We start from the raw sequence: 6879 nt of genomic DNA on the forward strand, positions 1-6879 counted from the left end.
TGGAGACAGGTATATTCACTATCAACAATCTATTAGCTTCTGTCATATTTGATACTGGTACCGATAGAAGTTATGTATGTAGACACTTTTGTGATAAGATAAATTGGTCTTTAGTTCCTTTAAAGGAGAGTATGCTTGTAGAGTTAGCCAATGGGAAACTTGAAAAAGTTGACCAAATTAGCCGGGGAGCTATTATCAACATAGCTGGTGTGGATTTCGAGATTGACTTGATACCCATTAAGTTGGGAAGCTTTGATGTTATTGTCGGTATGGACTGGTTGACCAAGATAAGGGCTGACATTATCTGTGGAGATAAAGCTCTTCGTATATCGCACGAAAACGGTGACCCACTGATTATTTATGGAGAGAGATGTAGCTCGAAACTGAATCTCATTAGTTGCATGAAAGCGCAAAAGATCATGAAGAAAGGACGCCTTGCTTTTTTGGAACATGTGAAAACATTAGAAACTGTGGCGAAGAGTGTGGATGACGTACGAATTGTGAACGGATTTTCTGATGTCTTTCCAGAGGAATTGCCTGGATTACTGCCACCGAGAGCAGTAGAGTTTCAGATCGATTTAGTGCCAGGAGCTGCACCTGTAGCTCGCGCACCTTATCGACTCGCACCTTCCGAAATGCAGGAGTTGCAGAGCCAATTACAAGAACTGCTAGACCGTGGATTTATCCTACTAAATTTCTCGCCCTGGGGCACGCCTGTTCTATTTGTGAAGAAGAAGGATGGATCATTCCGCATGTGTATCGACTACAGTGAACTCAACAAATTGACGATCAAGAATCAGTATCCTCTTCCCCGAATTGACGACATTTTTGATCAACTACAAGGATCGAGCGTTTACTCTAAGATCGATTTGTGATCCGGTTATCACCAGTTGAGGGTGAAAGAGAGCGATGTGATGAAGACTGCATTCAGAACTCGTTATGGTCATTATGAGTTTCTCGTAATGCCATTCGGTTTAACCAACGCACCTGCCATGTTTATGGATCTCATGAATCGTGTCTGCAAGCCATACCTGGATAAGTTCGTTATCGTCTTCATCGATGATATCCTCATCTACTCCAAGAGTGAAGAAGAGCATGAACAACATCTTCGTCTAGTGCTTGAACTCTTGAGACAAGAGCAACTTTACGCCAAATTCTCCAAGTGTGAATTTTGGTTGAAGGAAGTCCAATTTCTGGGTCATGTTGTGAGCGACCAGGGTATCAAAGTTGATCCCGCCAAGATTGAAGCTATCATCAAGTGGGAAACCCCCACTACTATGACGCATATTCGCCAATTTTTAGGTCTCGCCGGTTACTACCGAAGATTTATTGAAGGATTCTCTCTGATTGCGCGTCCTTTGACCGCGCTGACTCACAAAGGGAAGAAGTTCATTTGGGAACCCGAACAGGAATCTGCATTTCCAACCTTGAAGAAAAAGTTAACCACCGCACCCATCTTATCACTTCCTGAAGGCACTGACGATTTCGTCGTTTATTGCGATGCTTCGAAAAGTGGTTTTGGTTGTGTACTGATGCAACACACAAAGGTTATCGCTTACGCCTCCCGACAACTGAAGATTCACGAACGAAATTACACAACGCACGATCTCGAGCTTGGAGCCGTTGTCTTTGCATTAAAACTGTGGAGACACTATCTTTATGGAACTAAGAGCACTATTTTCACCGATCATAAAAGCCTCCAACACATCTTTGATCAGAAGCAACTGAATATGAGACAGCGTCAATGGATCGAGACGCTAAACGACTATGATTGTGAACTTTGTTATCACCCTGGCAAGGCCAATGTTGTAGCTGACGCTTTGAGCCGAAAGGAGAGGATGACACCTCTTCGTGTTCGGGCACTGAACATCACCATCCATTCGAACCTCAATAGCCAGATCCGAACAGCCCAAGATGAGGCTCTCATGGAGGAGAATATATCTCATGAATACTTGAACATTCTCGTTTCTCGATTCGAAGTTAAGGAGGCTGGACTCCGATGCTATGCCGGAAGAATTTGGGTACCCCGTTATGGAGATCTACGGAACCTTATATTAGATGAAGCCCACAAGTCGAGATATTCGATTCATCCAGGAGCCGGTAAAATGTACCACGATCTCAAGGAACAGTATTGGTGGCCGAATCTTAAGAAGGACGTTGCAACTTATGTTGGAAAGTGTTTGACTTGTTCGAAAGTTAAGGCCGAACATCAGAGGCCTTCCGGGTTACTTCAACAACCGGAAATCCCGCAATGGAAGTGGGAAAGGATAACAATGGATTTTATTACGAAGCTACCAAAGACGGTGGGCGGATATGATACCATCTAGGTTATCGTTGACCGTCTTACCAAATCTGCACACTTTTTAGCCATGAAGGAAACGGATACGATTTAAAGACTCGCTCAACTATACATAAAAGAGGTTGTATCTCGTCATGGTGTGCCCTTATCGATCATCTCAGATCGCGATCCCAGTTTTGCTTCCAGATTTTGGCGTTCTTTCCAAGAAGCCTTGGGAACTCGTCTCGACATGAGTACCGCATATCATCCACAGACCGACGGAAAAAGCGAACGCACTGTAGCGACCCGACAAAATCGTCATTGACGGCACCGTCTACTTAGGTCCCGTTACGTGGTCATAAGTCTTTAAAACAACATTTGACCAAAAGTGTTTCGCATTCATTTCAAAAGTAAAGATGTTTCAAGGTTTACAAAGTAGTTCGACAACTAGTTACATAACAAAGTTTAAAGTACAATTGAAACATATGCGACACAATTTAAAAGTAGCCAAAAGACGCTCCATGTATGCATGTATACTCGACATCCAAGCAAGTATCAAAAGTAATGAGCGGAAACATGTATCACAAAACATTCAAGGACCTGAGAAAAACATAGAAATCTATCAACGAAAACGTTGGTGAAATCATAGGTTTAAGTAAGTAAGTACAAGTGAACCACAAGATTTGTAACATTGATATAATAGTAATACATTCTAAAAGTTAATATTCACGAGCATCCAATTATCAATGCTTAACATTCCTTCCATAGAACCCCATCACAATAGTGTTAGAACATACACTGTTTCTCGAAAATATATTCCATTCGTAAACGGTAGCGAACCGCTTGAATGAGGGTTTGTCAAACCCATATGGATCCATACAACATAAGTTCTCGCTTACACCTGGCAAGTGTAACTAATGATAATCGAATTGAGGATTTTGTTCTAAACTCGTAGGTAGAATGTTTGTTTTCCTGTACTTGTGTTCACTTAGTTAAAAAGAAACGTTTATGTTTTCTCATCCCAAATGTAAGTTCAAAAGAGTAAAAGTGGGACTATGATCTCACCTTGAGTGCACGAGTAATAGAGTACTTCAACAAGTAAACGTGTGCAAAAAACAATGCTAGTCTTGACCTAAACAAATAGGTCGTATCAATAACGGTAAACACGATAGGTCAAAGTGTTCAATTAGTCCTATGGCTCTTTACGACTCGATCATTATAGCATGTGAATCAAATTATCAAGTTTCATGCAAAGTACACGTACAAAAACATGCTAGAATGATTGCATAAGTATTTGGTTAAGTTTGATTAAAAGTCAACTTTGGTCGGGTCAAAGTCAAAGAAAAAGTCAACACGTTCGGGTCGGGTCCCGAACTATTTTTCTGAGGTTTTTATTCATATATAAGCATGTTATAACAAGTTACATGTGAATCGGAGGTGCGTAGCATAGCAAACATTTTTCGAATTTTGACCATGTAGGTCAGAATCCAAACACGGCAAATGCCGTGCCGCGACCAAGGAGAGCCGCGCCGCGACATTTAACGTGGTCTGGTGCCTGGTCAGTTTCAATTGTTCAAGTCAAAATTCAATCTTCAAATTAGCACAATTCACAAACCGTAAATACTTAGAACACGTATCTTATATCATTGGAAAGGTAATTTGACGAGGAACACAACTAAACACATTTCATCAATCAAAAACATCATTTGCAAATATCGAGTTTCCAAATTAAATGATCAAATAAATGCTCATCATTAATGCTTCAATTTCATAAATGCACTTTGATGATTTGGGAATTAAATGCACACATATAATACGCCGTTTCGTAGGTAATTACGCATACAATTCAACTAAACACTTACAAACAACATTGCATAGCATTTGGTGCATCAAAAATCCATTTTACTCCTATCAAACCCTAACCCAAAATCACAATTTTGCAATTAAGTTTATGGAGTCCTTTCAAGTCAACCTACACCTCAAATTGAAGCTAGTGTTGCTAGTAACACAATTAATAGATGTGTTTATAACATTTAACAACATTCAAGCAACCAAATCACCAAATCAAACACACCAAAGTTCAAGTTCATGCTAGTTGCTTAAAATAATGAGACCGAACATATAAATCATATATTCATGTTAGACTTGAGCCATAGACACTAATTAACACTTTTACAAGTAAAAATCATCAAGAACACAAAATCTAGTGATTTTAGAAAGTTACCCAAATGCAATAAAGTTGGTATGGATTCGAAGAGGAAGATGCAAGGATTCTGAATACATAATTTGTTTGGATTGATGCTTGCTCGATTTGATTTAGATGATGAATGTTTGGATTGGTGTTTGAGAGAATTTAGTGAAAGTATTTAGAAAAAGGAAAAAGAAAAGAATAATGAAAAGAGGTGGGTGTGACTAGTCCATCTAGTCACATCTTTGTTCAATTGGCGAAACTAGTCCCTCGAGTTCGGTTGCGGGTGCGTGAATTACCTAAACGAGATAATTTAAACGCGTATCAACGGATGATGTTATAAATATATAACGGACTTTAAAATAGTTAAACGGAAAGTAAATGGAAAAAGGCGGGATGTTACATTACCAACTCCTTAAAAGAAATTTCGTCCCGAAATTTAAGCAGGCGTAGTTGTCATTGTTTCTTCCTCGAGATTTTGCGTTTCCGAATTCACGAATAAATGAGGGTATTTCTTTTGCATTTGATCTTGTCTTTCCCAAGTAAACTCGGGTCCCCTTTTGGCGTTTCAACGGACCTTGACAATTGGAATTCGGCTTTGCTTTAACGTTTTGATGGAGGTGTCCACAATTTTAACCGGTTCCTCCACGAAATGAAGTTTGTCATCAGTGGTAAGCTCCTCGAGAGGAATGATGATATCGGGTTCGGCAAGGCACTTTTTCAAGTTGGATACATGGAAAGTAGGATGAACGGAGATCAATTGAGGCGGAAGATCTAAACAATAGGCAACGATTCCAACACGCTTCAAGATTTCGAAAGGACTAATGTACCGCGGATTTAGCTTCCCGCATTTCCCAAAATGGATTACACCTTTCCAAGGTGCGACTTTTAACATTACTCGATCACCGACTTGAAATTCAAGGTCATTGCATCGTTTGTCGGTATAGCTCTTTTGACGACTTCGGGCCGTCCTAAGCCTATCTCGAATTTGAATGATCTTCTCGATTGTTTCATGAATGAGTTCGGGTCCGGTGATTTGTGTGTCGCCTACTTCGGCACAACCAAGAGTTGAACGACATTTTCGGCCATATAAAGCTTCGAATGGTGCGGCGTTAATACTCGCATGATAACTATTGTTGTAGGAGAATTCGGCAAGAGGCAAGTGCTTATCCCAAGCTTTTCCAAAGTCGATAACACAAGCTCGTAGCTTGTCTTCCAAAGTTTGAATTGTTCATTCGCTTTGTCCGTCGGTTTGTGGATGATATGCGACGCTCATGTCTAAACGCGTCCCCAACGCTTCTTGTAAAGTACGCCAAAATCTAGAAACAAATCGGCCATCTCGGTCGGAGATAATCGATAAGGGTATACCGTGTAGGGCTACGATTTCTTTAATGTAAAGTTGTGCGAGTTTCTCCATGTTGTCAGTTTCCTTCATGGCTAGGAAATGCGCGGATTTGGTGAGACGGTCAACAATAACCCAAATAGTATCATAACCGCCAACCGTCTTTGGTAGTTTGGTGATAAAATTCATCGTTATCTTTTCCCACTTCCATTGCGGGATTTCAGGTTGTTGAAGTAGTCCGGACGGTCTTTAATGTTCGGCTTTGACTTTGGAGCAAGTTAGGCATTTTCCCACATAAGTAGCGACGTCCCTTTTAATGTTCGGCTACCAATATTGTTCTTTAAGGTCGTGGTACATCTTATTGGCACCGGGGTGAATCGAATATCTTGACTTATGGGCTTCGTCCAAAATAAGGCTTCGCAAGTCTCCATAACTAGGTACCCAAATTCTTCCGGCGAAATATCAGAGTCCGGTTTCTTTAACTTCGAATCGAGAGGTGAGGACGTTCAAGTGTTCTAGAGAGATGTTTTCATCCTTGAGAGCCTCATCTTGGGCTACACGAATTTGACTATTAAGGTTGGAGTGGATGGTGATGTTTAATGCTCGGACATGAAGAGGCACCGCTCTTTCTTTTTGACTTAAGGCATCGGCTACTATGTTTGCCTTCCCGGGATGGTAACGAAGCTCGCAATCATAATCGTTTAAAGTTTCAATCCACCGTCGTTGTCTCATGTTTAGTTGCTTTTGATCGAAGATGTGTTGGAGGCTTTTGTGATCGATGAAGATGGTACTTTTGGTTCCATAAAGATAGTGTCTCCACATTTTAAGTGCAAAGACAACGGCTCCGAGTTCGATATCATGTGACGTGTAGTTTCATTCATGAATTTTGAGTTGTCGAGAGGCATAATCAATGACTTTCTTTCGTTGCATCAACACGCACCCAAAACCATGTTTCGAGGCATCGCAATATACAACAAAATCATCATTTCCTTCGGGAAGTGACAAGATAGGAGCGGTGGTTAGCTTTGTTTTCAAGATTTGAAATGCGGATTCTTGTTCCGTCGCCCAAAT

This window comes from Rutidosis leptorrhynchoides, chromosome 5, assembly GCF_046630445.1.
Source record: "Rutidosis leptorrhynchoides isolate AG116_Rl617_1_P2 chromosome 5, CSIRO_AGI_Rlap_v1, whole genome shotgun sequence".
Lineage (NCBI taxonomy): Eukaryota > Viridiplantae > Streptophyta > Magnoliopsida > Asterales > Asteraceae > Rutidosis > Rutidosis leptorrhynchoides.